The 19,884-nt window shown below is 38.4% G+C and overlaps 1 protein-coding gene and 1 non-coding gene across 2 annotated transcripts in view; one reads left to right on the top strand and one right to left on the bottom strand.

The window, feature by feature from the left end:
- Positions 1-19,884, bottom strand: part of TRIM61 (tripartite motif containing 61) — a 211,285-nt gene that overhangs the window by 13,222 nt on the left and 178,179 nt on the right.
- The window catches only part of LOC112654457 (uncharacterized), a 66,895-nt gene continuing 64,726 nt past the window's right edge, over positions 17,716-19,884 (top strand). The window contains exon 1 of the transcript XR_007402406.1: positions 17,716-18,022. This is a non-coding gene — a transcript (uncharacterized LOC112654457). The remainder of the gene's footprint in view (positions 18,023-19,884) is intronic.

Here is a 19,884-nt window from a genome sequence, read left to right on the forward strand (position 1 = left end):
AGAAGATAAAGGTTTATTTCTCTCTCACGTAAGAAAAATCTAGCGATAAGTAGCTCGTGGCTGTTAGGGCAGATCTATGGGGTCCGTGGGGGGACGGGTTCCTTGCTTGCTGTCCCACTCTCCAAGCTTGTAACATCAGGTCCACGATGCCTCCTGGCAGTTCTGCAGCCCCAGGGTCACATTCCCTGAGCAGTTATAAGGAGGAGGAAGGGGAAAGAGAAACATAAAGGACACTTGCCAGCTGGGTCTTTCAGATGTCTTCTCGGAAGTCCCAAGCAGTACGCCCACCCTATTTTATCGGCCATAACCTGGACAGATGGTCACACCTCGCTGCAGGAGGCAGGAAATGTCTTTTATTCTGTGCAATGTGTACAATTAAAAAGCAGGGGTCTGTTACTAAAGAAGAGGAGAAAATAAATAAATAAATAAATAAATAAATAAATAAATAAATAAATAAATAAATAAATAAAAAAATAAAATAAAATAAAATAAAGAAGAGGAGAGAATAAATGGATGGCCTAGCAACTTCTACCAGGGTCCAAATCCCAAATTTCCACAAACTAGTACTAACTAGGTGAATTTTTTTAGGCAATTAATAAAAAAGAGTTGGTGGATTTTCATTAGAGTAAATAAAAGTCAAAGGAGCAGGAATATTTTTCAATGATCAAATGAAATATAACAACAAAGAACAATTAGAATATATTTACATCTATTTCTTTTCCAACTGATAAGAGCAACATGGAGTACACAGAATACGATATTTGCCTAAGAATTAATGCCTCTTAAACATGGACTTTCACGAGCAAACATGAGGCCCTTCATCATCCAGTACGACTAGACATCTATCCAAGTAAATTATTAGAAATCTGTTAACGTGAAGGTAAATCATTGTAGATTACCTCACAAAAGAGCGACGCTTTAGGTTGACGTAACCTTTTTGGTCCAAAAAAAAAAAAAAATCACTTTTATGTAGATTCCTTGTTTCGTTTTCAAAGATTGCTTTGGGATACGATAACCCATCACAAATTTTAAGCATTTTTTGAAATATTAAATAAATGCTTGATAACACCTAAAGGAAAACCCCAGAGTCACTGGAAGTTTGTCGAGGAAAATATACTTGTACTTCCAGGTTAGAAAGCCAAGCGCTAAGTGATCCCTGATGTTGAATCAGGCCTTAAGCACCAGATCTGAAAACATAGATGTGTTCCATGTAGAAACGTCTAGGTCCCTAGTGAGGCCAGGACTGCCCGTCAGACGGCTAAAAGCTGCGTCTCAGACCTCGAAGGCCCGGGTGCACGTGCTCCAGGCCCGAGGCCCCACAGCCGCAGCCCGGCTCCCTCTAGTCCGAGGTGCTATCGCTCCTGGCTCAGGCCCAGCCCCCGCAGTGAAACATGTTAGGTGGCCTACAAGTCAAACTGCTGGGACATCTTTCTTTTTATCAGACACAGATACATTTAATAAAGCCAAAATGGATAAGCACTTCTATTGGTTTTCTATCACGGGGCGGAAATTACCAGAAAGTTGGTGGCGGAGAGCAACGCCAATCGCCACATGCTACCACGTGCATAAAACTGGAGGGCGTGATGCTGAGGGAAATAAGCCAGCCACATACTGCATGATTCATTCCACTTATACGAGGTGTCTAAAGTAGTAAAATTTACAGAAACAGAAATGAAAATGGGGTGCCAGGGCCTGGGGGGGTGTATGGAGGGTATTCCATGGGTGCAGAGCTTCAGAAGTGTTACAAGATGAAAAAGTTCTGGAGATCTGCTTCACAGCAACAGTGTCCTGCTCCTACCCCTACTGAACTGTACACATAGAAATGGTTAGGAAGGGGGCGCCTCGATGGCTCTGTCTGTTAAGTGGCCAACTCTTGATTTCAGCTCAGGTCATGATCTCCGGGTCGTGGGATCAGGCCCTGTGTCAGGCCTAGTGCTCAGCATGCGATCTGCTTGAGATTCTCTCTCTCCCTCTCCCTCTGGTCCTTCCCACCCCCACTCATACACTCACTCTCTCTCAAATAAATAAATAAAATATTTTTAAAAGATAGTTAAAAGGTGGGGTGCCTGGGTGACTCGGTTGGTTAAGTGTCTGACTCTTGATCTCAGCTCAGGTCTTAATCTCACAGTGGTGAGTTCAAGTCCTGTATAGTATGGAGCCTTCTTAAAAAAAATGGTTAAGAGAGTAAATTTCATATTCTGTGTTTTTACCATGATTTTTTTAAAAAAGGAAACAACTCAAAGATCTGATGCAAATATGGCAAAAATGATGAGTGATGAGTAATATAATCTTCTGAATCTTCCTGAATGTTTGAGTTATTTTGTATTTAAAATCTTTGAAGAACAAATAAAAAACAGGGGAAAAAAAAAAAGCCCCACTAATTTATTAGTTCACTTTGACAGGCCAAAAGTTGGGCATGGCATCACAAAGCTGAAAAATCAAGGTATCAGCTGGACCAGGTTCTCTTATGGAGCCCTGAGCGAAAATCTACTTCCAAATTCTTTTTGGCTCTTTAACAGAATTCAGTTCCTGGTCGTTGTAAGACTTGGTGCCCATGTCCTTGCTGGCTGTCATCCAGGGCCACTCTCAGCTCTAGATGCCACTCTGAACTCTGTGCCACATGGTTCCTGCAATCTCTCAGCCCGTCAGTGTCAAACTCGTAGAGTTCTGAACACGGCTGGGGAGGGAGTGGCAGGCAGAGAACGGCCAGTATGTCTTGGAATTATGACTCTAAAATGAAAAGCAAGGCTTGTTGCTTGTTAAAGCCTTATTTCCTAGAACTAATACTGAAATGTCTAATTCCCATATTAGACAAATATCCATTCTTTACTTTTCCTGATTTCCTCTAAATTAAATGAAGTTTAAAATACCCTAGAAGGGATTTGCTTGAGATTTGTTGTCACCCGGGGGTTTGGTCTAATAAAGCAGGAGATTGAGTTGTTACATATTCCCAAGCAGTACCTCTAAAAGCACTCAAATATCTGATGATTGGATAAATATCATCCCCCAGAGTCCTCAGGGGACACCACCTGATAAACCTACAAAAAAGGTGAAATAATTTTAAGTTCTTTAAGGCAACCACCTGAGGTTAAGCTTCGACACCATGAAGTTCCTCTCTCCATAAACCCATAGTTTCTGTTCCATTCCATTTTATTTTTTTCTTTTTTTCTCCATTCCACTTTATTTCAAATAATATTTCCAAACATACATATCTATAAAGTTCTAAACTTGTTAAATATATAATTGGCTCCTTTTTAGAAGCTGCCTGTTAAATTTCTTTCTTTTTTAACCTGTTATATTTCAAAGGATAAAATTAACCCTAAGTATAATAGCAAAATAACATTAAAATATTTATTCTGTCGAAAGAAGAAATTTGGGGCAGCCTGGGTGGCTCAGCAGTTTAGCGCCGCCTTCAGCCCAGGACGTGATCCTGGAGACCCAGGATGAGTCCCACATCGGGCTCCCTGCATGGAGCCTGCTTCTCCCTCTGCCTGTGTCTCTGCCTCTCTTTCTCTCTCTCTGTATGTCTCTCGTGAATAAATAAATAAAATCTTTTTAAAAAGAAAGAAGAAATTTGAGGTGGATATGGCAATCAACAGACCATCTCTAAGTTAAGGTATTTGTATTTGGTTGAATTCCTACTGTCTGGCAATTACATATTGCCTTTTTAGTCTGTATTCATGCAATAAATTAAATGAACTTTGACTTAATAATTTCATTTCTGAGAGTTTGTCTTAAGGAATAAATCAGAGTCTAGCAAAAAGATTTATTCATAAATTTAGTAACAGTGAATAAAATAGGAAATTAATAGGTACAGATAGTTCTTCAAACATCCAACCTTGGGGAAATGAGTGAGCAAACCAAGGTGTAGCAATTCAGTGGTTTTTATGGTAGCCATTAACAGGTACAGTTATGAAGTTATAGCAATGTGAAAAAAAATGTTATATTACAGAGTGCTTACCACAAATTTGCATACACTAGATTTTAAAGCACTTTTATAATATAAATATCTTTTCTACAAGTCAATGACTTTTTTAAAAATTGGGGTTACTCGCTGTGAAAGGAGATATAAGATATAGCAATCATATGTAATATGTGGATCTTGTTTGTGATCTAATTTTTAAAAAATAAGAGTAAAAATATCTTAGGAACGATAACAGAATTTTTAATATGGGCTGGTTATTAAATTATGTAAATATATTTTACATTTTACAGTATGTGGGGAGGAAGAGGTCCTCAATTCTTAGGAATAGAGAATGAACTATGGGTGTAATAACATGGTCTGATATTTAAAATTCTCCTACAAAGAAAAAAAATTAGATGAACAAATATGGAAATCTGTTCATAATTTTATATTCAGGTTTTCTAGTTAGTTAGCTATTGCTTTTTAATACAACGTCAGAAACAGGGTCTCAAAACAATAATGATCATTATTTTGCTGGCAGATTTGGTAGTGGACTTGTATCAGCTGGCAGCCTCCCTCAGGATTTCCTGCAGCTGCATCCTGCAGCCTCCCTTAGGATTTCCTGGTAGCCACATCTGGCTTCCTTCTTCACTTGAGCATATGGGGGCTGGGAGAGCTGGGACTCCTCAAGTGTGTCTCTTCTTTCCCCATCTCTTCACTCTCTTTTTTCCTCAAGTGGTTTCTACACCTGGTGGCCTCAGAGAAGATAGACTTCTTACATAGTAGCCGATGCCTTCAGCAGGTGTCCCAGTAGAAGCCAGCAGGAAGCATATGTTCTCTGCTATCTAGACAGTACTCAGCATCACTTCAGTCTACTCTAGACAAATGGTCTACTGAGGTCAAGTGGAAGGATCACAGACTCCACCTTTTAATGGTGAAGTGGCAAGGTCACATTCGAAGAATAGCATGTGAGAGAGAACTATTGTTTCAGGCATCTTTTAAAAATAATATCTGCCACACTAGGTGAGAGATATTGGACATTTGCTATCATATTCTTTTCACTTTTATATATTTTGAAATTACTTCTTTTTGAACTGAGGGAAAAAACTAAAAGCAAATGCATTAAAGCATGTGCAGTAAATCCTATTAAGTAATACTCTTAAATTGCCTATAATGTTAATTCTATAACAATAAAAATTTATAATTTAAAAAGAAACTTTCTCTTAATCCCTTTCCAATAGCTAAAAGTCATCAGGATATCTTAATATTCTAAAATTACACCATAATAAATATTATCATTAAATGCTAGAGCCATTTTTAAATTTCTTTTGTATTTTTTCCTTTTTACTATCCTAAGGTTGGAGCAGAGAGGGCAAGTATTTGTATCTCAGCTTGGTTAAAATCAGATTTTATTTAAAGGAGGCATCCAGGATCACTGGATGAGTTAATTAATATGTAAATCATCTAAAATGGTGTGCAAACTTGGGTGGACATGCATCCATACATCTTATGGCGGGAGGGGCCACAGTTTTTATAGAATTCTGGAATGAAAACTTTAAGGATCACAACTGTTGTTGTTGTTGTTGTTGCTAAGTATCACATGTTTTTCTAGCTCTGTGGATTTCCTAAAAACATATAGATCACATTTCTACCTCTCCCACCATCATTTTCCCTTGATCATCTCCCACTTCATTCACACCCACTTCCAGCGGTTACACTTACCAACTTCTCCTCTAAACCATAAGATAAGAGGCAAGCATAAAGCTGTAACATAACAGCCAATAAGTATTACAAGTCTGGGACTCTATCACCTTAGATATAGATATTTGAGGAAGAATATTCCTGGGTGCTACTGTCTTTACTGAATGATATATTATCCTGTATTTTGTTAACAATTGGTGCTACTAGATAAAAAAAAAAAAAAATCATCAAATTGGCATTTTTCACCAACTTCTTTATTTTTTTCCAAGAGGTTTTGGGTCACGTTTTAAATCATTTTTTTTCAGATTTGTGATACTGTCTAAAAATTAAAATCTGGGATATTTAGGTTGGGCAGCATTTATGTTGTTCTACAAAAGAGAACTTCATTTATTCATGAGAGACACAGAGAGAGAGGCAGAGACAGAAGCAGGCTCCATGCAGGGAGCCCGACAAGGGACTCGATCCAGGGTCTCCAGATCACACCCTGGGCCAAAGGTGGCACTAAGCTGCTGAGCCACCTGGGCTGCCCTACAAAAGAGAACTTCAGCAATTGACTTCAGCCATTACTTTGCTCTTATTTTGAAAAAAAAAAAATCTCATGAGGAAAATGAAGAAATAAGAACATACAAATGTACAATTTTTAAAAATGAATGTTCTAAAAAAAAAAGAAAAAAAGAATGTTCTAAGAAACCCATACACTATATGTTGGCAAATTGAATTTAAATAAAATATCTTTAAAAGAAAAAAGAAACCCAGCAAGAATGATATGCTGATGTTTCCTAGTCCCTTTGCACTCACTTCTGCAGTCCAACTACCAATTATGGGCTAAGAGCCTCCAAGTCATATTCCCAGAACTGACACAAAGCAAGTGTGTAGGTCTAAAATCCATTATTCACAACTCTGAGATCCAACAACTACTCTAAAAATTAAATGGTTTTCCATAACTCATTTGGCACTGAAACATGACCTGATTGATTAGTTTGGTAATAACCATGACCCATATTGATGTGAGACTAATTTTAGTCATTTTATGTTCTCTTAGTGTAAATATTCATGAGTTTGACTGTAGAACCATTAATATATTTGATAACGGGGTGCTCTCCCTGCCCTCCTCCGGGAGGATTATATAACACAGGGGACACAAATCAATTAACATGTCTAAAATGGAAGATTTTCCATACAAAACACATCCAGACCCATGGGCTCTAACAGATTGTAGATCTAAACTAACATTTATTTAATATATTCAGTCTAAATAATTTCAAACATTAAAACACTCCAAAGACATTTTAACAATATAATAAAGATAGAAAAACATGTCAATTAACTTCATAGAGGGGATGTTTTAATGAACTCTCTAATGAGATTAAATGTCTTTATGAAGTTCTAAAAAACCCACAAAAGAAGAGTAATAATCATAGCTAATATTTATTGAACCCTGACAAATTGCCAGGAATTCTATTAAATAATCTACATATATTATTTCATGAATTCCACTAAGTAACCATATGAAATAGGTATTTTTATTATACTAATTTGTAAATAAGAAAAGCAAGAAACATAACAGTCAAATACCATTCAAGGATACATTTAGAAGTGGTTGAGATAGAATCGGAGTTAGACTCTAGAGCCTGTACACCGAACCCATGGATATATTGATTCTGTAATCGGAAACTGGCCCTAAGATGTATTGTAATTCTATGGTGGTGAATAGTTCGGTACTGGCTCAAAAATAAACAGGTATGCTAAAACAGATGAGTAAAAATGTCATGAGTGTTCCAGTTTGCTGCACAGCAGAAACCCATAAAACTTAGTGACTTCAAAAAATTATCTTTAATGGTTTTGTAACTTGGCTGGATTCAGCTTATTTGGGATTTTTCACATGGTTCTTATTTGGGATTCTTCATATGACTATAGCCTAAGAGTGGTTGGAGTTAGAATCATTTGAAAATTCATCTGAGATACATGTCCAAGATGGTCCACTCATATGGTTGACAGACAGTGCTGGCTATTAGCTGAAGGTGTAAGCTAGAGCACCTGCAGGACACCTCCCCATGTGGCTGGGATTTTTAACAGGACAGTCACTAGGTTCTTAGAGAGAGCATTCCCAAAATAAATGTTTTAAGAAATCTGGGAAGAAACCATAAGACATCTTCTGACATAGCTTCAGAAGTCCCAGAACATCTCTTCTGCTGCATTCTCCGGGTCAAACAGGTCACTGAGTCCATCCCAGATTCAAGAAGAGAGTAACATGACCCCACCTCTTAATATGAGGGGGAAGCATATGGACACAGAGAGGAAAATAATTGACAGTGGACATCTCTTGATACTAGTTACCATGGTTCACCCCTCGTCACCACAATTTTTACTTTTCTCATGGGCAAAATGGACTCACCACAATTCCCAATATCCTCTACAGTCTTATTTTATTATAGCATCAGCTCAAAATCCAGGAGCTCCTCATTTAAATATAGATGATGTAGTTCCCTGGATATAACCTTCAAGTATGCATCTTCTCAGCCTGAAGACCTATAAACTCAAGAGATAAGTTATCTTCCCCTCCTACAAACCCTATATGCAGTGGTGATGCGGGGATAGGAGGACCACAACCAATATTGTCTTCAAAAACAGGATGGAGGGCAGCCCGGGTGGCTCAGTGGTGTAGCATTGACTTCAGCCCAGGGCGTGACCCCAGAGCCCCGGGATCGAGTCCCACGTCAGGCTCCTTGCATGGAGCCTGCTTCTCCCTCTGCCTGTGTCTCTGCCTCTCTCTGTGTTATTATATTAAAGATTTAATTAAAAAAATATTTTTAAAAAAAACAGGACAGAGTTGGAAGAAGTAGTCAGGAGTCCCTGGTCCACACAACTCTGAAATTCTGGTGGGCACATCCCCCTAGTTCTTTGATTAGGAGCTGCTCCTCTCCCTGGAATTGCTTCTCCATTAGTCTTGATTCCACCCTCTGGACTCTTAGCTCTTCATTTTGAGTTGACCTTCCTTTTCTATAAGAAAGTATATTTTATAGCTAAGCAGTTTTCTCAAATTCTTTCCTGCCTGAAGAGTCTCCAGACTTTTCATTTTGAACTATTTTTGTCCTTTCAAACCAAGCAGACTGTTTCTAACTACTTCTTGAAAATCGAACATATTCTCTCATAATACTGGAATTCACTCCTTTCTACAAAAGTCACAACCAAAGTCTCTTTAAGACATGGCCTTCTCTACTTGCCTGAGAGTTAGAGTCCTGTCGGAAATGCCCTTGCAATACTTAGAAGCCCTGTGTCCCCCTGACCATCTACAAGGCCCACGCCTACGTCTGCCTGAGGACTCTACATGGGTGATACAGCTGCAACTTTCATTCTATCTTTATCCTGTCACGAGAGTTACTAGTCATTTCTAGCTTTGATCTTTACCCATGCCCCTTTTTTATCTTAAGAAAATTCTACTTCCTGGGAAACTGTCCAAAAACTTCAGAGTATCTTTTTCTAGCTCATCTCTCTGCACCTATTACTTGAATCTGTTGCTAAAAGAGATAAGGTGGCACTTTCAACATTGCCCATGAAAAATCTCCCTGGCCAAATTTTAGTTCATTTCTACTTCCCATATTTCTGCAGGCCACATTTTTGTCAAACTTTCTAAGACTACATCACAAGAGTTCTCACTTCTCTAGCTTCCAACAATAATTTCCTCACGGTCTCACTGTCTTTCAGGTTTTGCTAAGAGTTTCCTTAAAGCCTTCCCATATTCACCTGCTGCCTAGTCTCAAAGCTAATGCTACAGGTTTCAGGTCTTTATTACAACAGAACCTCAACTCCAGGTAATTTTTACAAAGTTTCATTTTAGTCAAGTAATCTCTACACCCACTGTGGAGCTTGAACTCACAACCCTGAGATCAGGAAATACATGCTCTTCTGACTGAGCCATCCAGGTGCCCCTCAATTACAGATAATTTTTGTTTCATGTACCTAGTATTATGTGACAGATCAAGCTACATTTAGAGGCTTACGGCAAAAATTTATTATTATCTCTTATAGTCCTGTGGCTAGACAGGGCCCAACTGTGTGGGTCTTACTTGGGGTCAGTCATATAGGTGCAGTCAGTTGGGGTCATAGTTATCATACAGTCTGAACCTTTGAAATGACTTACTTAAAAATGACTGATTGTCAGGGCACCTGGATGGCTCAGTGGTTGAGCATCTGACTTTGACTCAGGTCATGATCCTGGAGACCCGGGATCAAGTCCCACAACATGCTTGCCACAGAGAGCCTACTTCTCCCTCTGCCTAAGTCTCTGTCTGTGTGTCTCTCATGAATAAATAAATAAACACTTTTTTTAAAAATGGCTGACTAAAAAAAATGAATAAATAAATAAAATCTTTTTTAAAAAAAGACTATCAGCAGGGAGTTCAGCTAGTGCTCTCACCCAGAGCACTTGCATATGACCTCTAGATAGCCTGGGCCTCTCACAGCATGGTAGCTGAGTTTTGAGAGGGAGTGTCCAAAGAGCAAGACTTTCAGGAGATTCATGTGGAGGCTGCTAAGCTTCTTGAGATTTACCTGAGAAGCACCAGAACATCCTTTCCACCTCATTCTATTAGTCAAGTGGATCACCGAGGCCAGCCCAGATTCAAGAGGGTAAAATTAGATTTCCCCTCTTGAGGTGAGGAGCACATGCACATGTGGTATAGAAAGAACTGATGGTGGCTCTTTACACTATCTACCATAATAAAAAACAGAGTATTTATATAGTCTCAAAGTCTCCTTACCATGGAAAAAAACATCAGACACTACCTTAACCAAATGATCAATGTTAACATTGCTGTGAAGTACTCAACATTGCTCCCATGTTCCTACCCAAAAAAGCATAAGCTATATCTAATCATGAGAAAATGTCAAACAAACCTCAGTGGAGAAAACGTACTCTTCAAAATGCCAAGGTCATAAAACACACAAAAAATGCTAAGGAACGGTCCAGGTTATGGACTAAGGAGGCATGACAACTAAATGCAGAGCATACTCCTGTATTTGATCCTGAGCAAGGGATTTTTCTTTTTTTTTCTTTTGCCATAAAGTAAGTTATTATGAAAATTGCTATATTTGAATAAGGTCTTTAGTTAAGATGGATGCATTGAATTGATGATAATTTCCTGCTTTTGATCATCACACTGAGGCTATTTAAGATTCAGAAAATACACAATGAAGTGTTTAGGAATAAATTATCTTTATGTCTACAACTTACTCCCAAGTGGTTCAGAAAACAATAATAACAATAATAAAGCAAATGTGACAAAATGTAAACATTTGAGGAATTCCTTGTGCTATTCTTACACTTTATGTAAATCTGAGGTTATTACAAAATACAAAGCTATAAACAAAACTAACAAAATATAAGCAGATCAATAAAAAATACTAAAGAATTCAGAAATGGAATCAAAGAGTGAAAATAACTGACATATAAGAAAAGATTGATAAAATGCCATGAAATAGCAAACACACACTAGAAGTCCAAATGTTTCTGAGGGAAATCTCTGCAGCACAAATGACAGAAACCTAGTTTCCTTAATTTTCAAAGGTAGTCACAGTCAAGCAGCAAAAGAAGAGCAGCATTAAAGAAAGTTGAGCAAAATATACAAACACTGCACAAAACAGTATATACAAATAGCCAAAAATATGTAAAGAGGCGCTTTACGACTTAAATTTCATGGGCTGAACGTATGTGTCTTTCTCCATCCTTTCCCAAACTCCCACTGAAATGACAGTAAAGAATTTTTTTGAGGTCATAAATTTGTAAGCACAGAGCACAAAACAAGACAACAGCAAACCAAAGAGATCACAAATGACAAAATTTAGAAAGCAGAGAGGAAAGTAGTAACTATGGTACAACCGAAATATCTAAAAATTAAGTGCCTATGGGAAGAGGTAGGTGGGCTCGGGGCAACTAAGAAGAATCATGCCTGTTTGCTTTGTCCCAGAATGACCCAAGAGTTGAGGCACCAGATACTACTAAAAGTGACAATGTAGGGCAGACCTTTCTATTTGCCAAGCTCTCCTGTTCATTGGGAAAATAGTATGAAATAAGAGGTAAAAATGCGTACCCTCATGGAGCTAAGCTTCTAACAGGGAGCTTATAAAAGTATAGGAACATATAACATGGGGATAATGTTAAAATAATATATGATTACATATAACAAATAGTTATATATTACATTATGATATTAGATTTAATTATATGTTGTATATATATACAGAACTGGGGATGGGAGTACATTTTAAAATATAGTGATCTGGAAAGCTCTTGCTGAGGCATGACATTTCATCTGAGCAAAGACTGAAGGACCTGAGGGAGCCCATCAGCTGGATATCTGGGGGAAACTGGTATATCATATGTAAATGTCTTAAATTGGGACCATGCCTGGCATGTTGCGTGCTAGTTTGGCTGCCAGGCCTTAGGGGACAGTCAGGAAGTCACTCGGAGATCTTGGAGGCCACTGTAAAGTCTTTGGAATAAGACAGGAAAGTTTAGAGTATTTGAAGCTGAAACCTGAAGAATTAATTGAAAATCATTTAAAAAAAAAAAAAGTATTTCACTCTCAGAAATTGTTCCTCTTCCAACACAATGAGGAGAGGACCTCATTCTAGCAACAGTATAAGACTAGAGGTTGACATTCTTGAAAAGTGTGAGCCATAGAGCATCTAACCCCAAAGACATCAAGCACTGATTGAGCAAAGCCCCATACTGAAAATAGGCCGGTAAGTGGACGTCTGCTTACCCACCACTGCCAGTCCAGTCTGTTTTCTCCAGTAGCTCCCTGCTCCCCCCAGGATGATGGCTGGGGCATTTCTGTTCGAGAAAACTAGCCAGCCCAAGGGAAAAAGAGCTCTAGACTGACACTTGGTAATCTCTCAACAATATACCAGGTCCTTTCCCAATCCTCCTGCAATGAAACCCTACCGCTGATGAACCCCACCTCCTTGAGTTTCCAGCCAATACTCTTAATTATAATCAGCCAGTTACAAATCACAAGACACTTGGGGAAAGTCGCCACCATAAAAGAGAGACTAAGATAAGTAAACCAAAAAAGTTCAAAGAAACTAGAGACAACACATGATACAGTGAAAACAAAAGCCTTTTAAAAATGTATATGAGGGCAGCCCGGTGGCTCAGTGGTTTAGCATCTGCCTTCAGCCCAGGGCGTGATCCTGGGGTCCTGGGATCAAGTCCCACATCGGGTTCCCTGCATGGAGCCTGCTCCTCCCTCTGCCTGTGTCTCTGCCTCTCTCTATGTCTATCATAAATAAATAAATAAATCTTTTAAAAAATATATTTTTTAATAAATTTTTAAAAATCTATATGATTAACATTCTCAGAGGGGGGGGTAACAATATTGCAACTAGGAGGGGGGAAAATGCTGCTACGGAAAGAGTATCCAGAGGCGGGATGATCAGCCTTCCTGGTTTGTCCAGGGATACGTCAGTTTTGGCACTGAAGGCCCCTTAGCCAAGAAACCCCGCAGTCCCAGGCAACCCAGGAAAGCTGGTGACCCTCCTGAAAAAGGGGAAAGCTTTATTAAATTAAAAATACGACCGCAGCAATTTAGGGTCAGGCTAGGGAACTCCACAATCCCACAGGCCCGCTGTATCCCACCTTATCCTGGGCTTCTCTTCACTCCTTCCCTAGTCTTTCCCGCTATGACGTCAGGAAAACCAGCTAGGAAACTGTTGCCAAAGTTCATCCAATAGATTGTAAGGTGGGAGGAGGAGGAAGAGAAAGGAAGGAACCAACCGAAGAGATCTCAGAGGTAGAATCCAAGGGGCTTAGCCTCAGAATTTCAGAATGAGGACAATACCTCAGGGATCATCTGGTCCAGTCCTCTCTTTTTATACCGTAGCACCTGACTCATAGTAGTGGCTGCATATACTAAATCTTTGTTGAATAGATTAGTAAGTAGTTGAGGGGAAAGACCCAGAGACGTATTGACACCACTAGTTATTGCATACCTGGCTTGGGAACATAAACCTCCTGACTCCTAAATCAGTGTTCTCACTGCCGTGGCACGCCATGGTCTCATCATGGATAAAAATGATAAAGACATTCTCTGAATCTCATTTTAATACTACAGCTTGGTTCACCTCATTTTCATGTCATTTATAAGGTAGCAACGCATACGAATTAATAATTTTTTTAAAAAAGAGAGACATGGGACACCTAGGTGGCTCAGTGGTTGAGCGTCTGCCTTTGGTTCAGGGCGTGATCCTGGAGACCCAGGATCAAATCCCACGTCAGGCTCCCTGCAGGGAGCCTGCTTCTCCCATTGCCTGTGTCTCTGCCCTGCTCTGTGTGTCTCTCGTGAATAAATAAATAATATCTTTAAAGAGAGAGAGAGAGAGAGACATGACCACAGAAATAACAAACCAATAGAAGAGCTGGAAAATAAAGTTGAGGACACAAGGCAGGAGGAGAACAAAGACAAAAAGTAAAAAACAGAAGAGAAAAAAGATACTTTTTGAAAGTAGGGAATCTGCCTAGGAGATAGATCATCAAGTAATAGGAGTTCTTCAAAGAGAATATAGGGAGGAGAAAATTATCCAAGAACTAATGCAAGAACATTTCCCGGAATGGAAGGACACACGTTTCCAAACTGAAAAGGCTCGCTGAGGGCCTCGGACAATGTGTGGGAACAAGAGCAGCCCCTAGGGACATTATCAAGGGTGTTCAAAAGAAAAGATCCCTAAAGCCGAGAAAGAGAAACGGGGGAGGATGGGCAGAGAGAAAACAGATCATATTCAAAGGGTTTAAAAGGAATCAAGATGAAAAATATCATTTTTAACTACTCAACAGCAATGCTAGGAGCTTTCATTCATAGAAACAAATTTAAATATCTGAGAGAAATGATATCAACATAGACTTTACACCTGCTACACCAGGATGAATGTACAAGGGCGGCTGTGTGTATAAGCAAAAATCCAGAAGCAATCTAGATATCTATTACTAGAGGTAAAATAAATTACACCAAATAAATGTAACATTAAATTTTTGTTATAATCATATAAATAAACAAAGTAGAACATATTATAACATCTTACGATGTTTTTACCATGTAAAAAAATTCACTCAAATTTTATCGAAGAATGAAGTTAATTATATGTACTGACATAGAAGGAATGCCATTCTGTATTATTAAGTTAAAAAGAGTAAATTTCAAAATAGCAATGTACAGTATGGGATTTTTTTATAAAGGAATATACAGGAAAAAAGAATAAAAAGAAAAATAATATAAAGATACACAGAAATATAGAGATATAAAGTAACTGAGAAGAAAAATCTCTGTCATCAGTGACTACTTTTGGGGAATAGTTCTTAGAAGTTTAGCTTATCCTTTTTACTTTATACATACAATTCTATAACATTTGGGTTTTTTTCCTTACAATCTGCGAATTATTTTTTAAATATGTATAATTTCATTTCTTTGTGATGACAGCACCATCTAGTGGTCTGTGTCAACTTTTTAAATATTTTAACTTTAATGTGAAATTTAATATTAAAACTTGTAAAAATAAATAAAAATTTAAAATAAAAACAAGTAACTACAGCACAGGGGAAAAACTTATTTTTATTTTTACTTATTTATTTTTTTAAAAAAACTTTATTTTTAATATGGCATTTAAAAGAACAAATCCTCGTAATGTCGAAAAAGTTCATCTCTTTGGTTTTTTTTTTTTTAAGATTTTATTTATTTATGCATGAGAGACACACAGAGAGAGAGGGGGGCAGAGACAGGCAGAGGGAGAAGCAGGCTCCAGGCAGGGAGCCCGATGTGGGACTCGATCCCAGGACCCCAGGATCACGCCCTGGGCCAAAGGCAGGTGCTAAACCGCTGAGCCCCCAAGGATCCCCAAGTTCATCTCTTTGAGTAATTTCCAAGATACATTAAATGAAAAATTCAAAATACAGAAAAATATGTGTAATAGTCTATCATTTGTACTAAAAAAAAAGCAGAGTGTTCTGCGTATTTGATTGTATATGCATAAAATGTCTCTGAAAACACACATTAACACACACACATACACACAGGGAAGTTGGATGTCTTCAGTGAGGTTAAGTAAATGGCTGAAAAATAGGAATGAAAACAAGAACTTTGTCTATGTACCCTTTTGAACCTTTCGAATTTGAAACCCTAACATAAAATGTAAATTAAAAAATGAGCCTTTGCCTCATTGCATCCCAGAGAGAGCAAGAGGGATCCCCAGCAGCTCTCCTGGAGTATCCAAGGAAGTCTGGCCCAGCTTCTTGTTCTTGACACATCTGCTCAAACCCGCACCGTCTGATCCAGAAATACAGCCTCAATGTGTGCCACCAGTGTTTCCATCAGCGCGAGGGGTTAAGTGAACCTCTTTGAATGGGTCGTCTAAGAGACCTACCTTAACTGCAGATGTCCAGCAGACTTAGTTAGCTTAATGCTAACTCTTTGAACATAAAATAAAATAAAAATACATCAAAAATTGTCAAATGAAATATTAAAATGTTAAAATGACAAAAAAAAAAAAAAAGAAAAGCAGGACGGAGAGTGCCTAGCTGCCTCAGCCATAGAGAGCATGCGCTTCTTGATCTCAGGATGGGGAGTTTAAGCCCAACATTGGGCATAGAACTTCCTTAAAAAAAAGAAGAGTGGAGAAAAGAAGTACACAGGCATCAGATGGAAGAGAAAATTGTAAATGGGAAATCTATATACCGATCTATTAAATAAGAATATATACTTCAGATGCACATAAATTAAACACATGTAGCTACGTTCCAGAAGAATGCCAGAGGATCACACTTGGAATATATTAATGGATGTCAGGGCAAAAGAGTTGAAATGAAAGGGAAAGAATGAGAATTTGGAGACAGATCGTCCAGGGGAGAAAATCAGAAGGCAAAGTACTGGCAGTGTCGATAAAAGGATAGGTGGAATCGGAGTGAAATTATGAGAAAAAAGTCTTGGATTTGAAGAAACAGAGAAATCCAAGAGGGCATCAGGTTTTAATCCTGGGTGAGAGGCACAGGGAAGTACAGAGTAGTGCTATCGGGTAAAAATATGAGACATGCATATGTAATATCAAATTTTCTAGTAGCCACATTTAAGAGATCAGAAAGAAAAAAGCAAAATTAATTTTAATATCTTTTATTTAATCCAATACATCCCAAATGTGATCATTTCAAGATATAAACTCAATGTATAAGTGTGTATTTCATACTCCGTTGCATTAGCCACACTTCAAATGCTCCAGAGTCACAGGCGATTGGCCGCTGTTGTATTGAACAACGATAGATTGAATTTAGGAGAAAATAGCATGCTTTAAAAACAGGGAGTTTAAGGAACCAACAACACATCTATCTAAAACTATAAGGCGAATTGTTGGAGGCACAGAACAAGTATGCAGGCGAAAGCTGAGCGGTGGCCGTGGAGATTTGGACAGTCACGCACGCGAAATGCTACAGCCACCGGAAAGGAGTAGGAGAAGGAGCGTTAAACAGCACTGGCCAGCGCATGCCACTCAGAACATTAATCACTCCAAAAGCTATTTTTTAAATGACCAATTAACCACAGAATCTTCATGCATTTAGAAGCACAGATCAAGCAAGATTTTTCAACTTACAAATAATGTTCTGGACATATGAACTTAGCAGCCTTATAATAACTCCCTCCATGGAAAGGCCTCACTTTGGGAATACTTATTTATTGCTAAAGTCATTCCAGAAGTATTGCTCTTACTCCTTCATTAGTTAATTAATTAATCAATGCTTTTTAAAACTAAAAAAAAATAATGAATAAGGAGAAAGTAATGAGATCTCCTGGCAGAGTGAACACAAAAGGGCTACTTAAAATTCAATAAAAACCAAGACAAAGTCTCAAGATAAACAGCACTTGGAAAGTTAATTGTTTACCAAACTCTTATTTGTTCAGCCCGACTTATTGTTAAAGAACACGCCAGAAGATGACCTGTGTTCAGACACGTCACTCGTATAAACCACCTGCTGAATCTCAAGTGTGCCTGGGGGGAAAGAATAGTCTTTGCTGGCTCAGAGCTGTATATATTAGTGGTATTTACACAAGGGCGTGTGATAGAAAAAGTACATAACTGAACTTATTCAGAGTTTCCTATTTCCTTCTTGATCCTGCAGAGGGGGAATGACTTCTTTCCTTTGGAAGCGCAGATTCTCTTTGGATAAATCTTAATTAAAATTCTAGCTGGATTAGTAAACTTTGGTTAATGAATTGGCATCAGGAAGCACCTATATTTTCACGGCCTTGTAGAGTTCGGTGAAAATGTTTACTAAGGGACACGGCGTGTCCTGCCCTCACCCCCAGGACACTGAAGACTCTGTTTGAATCAGACTCATGAGTTTCTTCCTAGCCACTCTCAGAGACAGGAATGCTTCTGGTAAGTTTTTATAAAACCCTCATATTTTCTTAGCCTCAACCGAAACTCTTCTTTTTTCCTTAATCTGTATTGACTGGTAATTAATTTCATTGCCACAGATATGAAATCCCACTTATTGTTCTTTCCTGGAGATTTTCATTAGTGTAAAAGAAATATAGCTAAAAAGGGGGAGAAGAAACCTATGCTTTGTAGAACACACTCTCAGAACAGTTTTCTTCTCCTCTGCTCTCTGAGACTGACTGACTTCTTTGTGCCAGTCCCCCACACCGACCAAGGAAGAAGAAATGTATTTTCATTTACTTCTGAGATAGAATTCAGCGAGAACTTTCAGTTCTCGTACTTTCCTCTTGTTGAAATTATGGTACTGTATTCTGGTGAAAGCAAGAAATAACTTCAAGAGAAATACTTCCGAGGGACATAGTTACTTAAATAATGCTAGCTTAATTTTTTAATTTAGGTTGAAAGCAGATAAATGGTAACATTTCCTCCTGAATATTTCTATGGACTTTTTGTAACGTAAATCTTAACGATAGAAATCCGTAACCAATATTATTTTGTTCTAGATATTCAACTAGCATTCTGAGGTAAAAAATGTCATAGGATGTGCCTTGAAAATTCAAATTGGACGGGGGCTATTCAGTCGCCTATTGTGTGGTGTGATGAGGTGTAGAGGATCCATCCAGTCCCATAGGGCTCCTCTCTGCTGAGACACAGCAGTAATCACATTACCAACCATTAAAAACAAAAATTCTCAGAGGGTGCAATGTTTATAATTAATCTACACAAACACAAACCCGAAATGCTGTTTTTCATATTTTCATATTTTAGCAGCAAAGACTTGTTCCCAAATTGTTGAAAAATTTCGAACATACAAAAAATTAAAATGATTATACCATGAACACCTGAACACCCACCACATAGAGTCTACAATTAACATTTTGCCGTATTGACTTCTTCATATACTATCCAATACCCCTCCATCTAGTCATCCATCAGTTCATATTCTTTACTTTTATATTTTTAGAGCAGTTCTAGGTTCACAGCAAAATTAAGAGTAAAGTACAAATATCTTTCATACGTCCCCAGCCTCCCCCATTGTCAACATTCTCCCACCCCAGTGGTACATTTGTTACAACTGATTAATCTAAATTGACGCATCATAATCACCCAAAGTCCATAGTTTATGTTAGGCTTCACCCTGGGTGTTGAATTCCCCCATCCGTGGCAACCACTACTGGTTTTGCTGACTCCATAGTTTTGCCTTTTCCAGAACATCCTATAGTTGGAATCATAGAGTATCGTGCCGTTTCAGATTGGTTTCTTTCACCTAGTAAGAGGCATTGAAGGTTCCCTAATGTCTTTTCATAGCATCGTGGCTCGTTTCTTTTTAGAGCTGAATCATATTCCATTGTCTGGGTATACCACAGTTTATCCATTCACCTACTGAAGGACATCTTTGATGTTCTGGGAAAGATAAATAAAGTTGTGTGCTGGGTTTTGGTTGGAGATAAGTTTTCGACTTCTTTGGGCAAATACCAAAGAGAATAGTTGCTAGATCATGTAGCAAGAATACCTTTAGTTTTGTAAGAAACTGCCAAATTGTATTCAAAAATGGCTGTACTGGGATCCCTGGGCGGCTCATTCCGTTAAGCATCCAACTCTTGGTTTCAGCTCAGATCATGATCTCAGGGTCATGAGATCAAATCCTGCATCGGGCTCCGAGCTGAGACCAGAGTCTGCTTGAGATTCTCTCTCCCTCTTCCTCTGCCCCTCCCACTTGTGCTCTCTCTCACTCTCTCTAAAATAAATAAATAGATTTAAAAAAAAAAAAAAGGAAAAGGCTGTACCATTTTGCATTCTCT

Source organism: Canis lupus, chromosome 15, assembly GCF_003254725.2.
Source record: "Canis lupus dingo isolate Sandy chromosome 15, ASM325472v2, whole genome shotgun sequence".
NCBI lineage: Eukaryota > Metazoa > Chordata > Mammalia > Carnivora > Canidae > Canis > Canis lupus.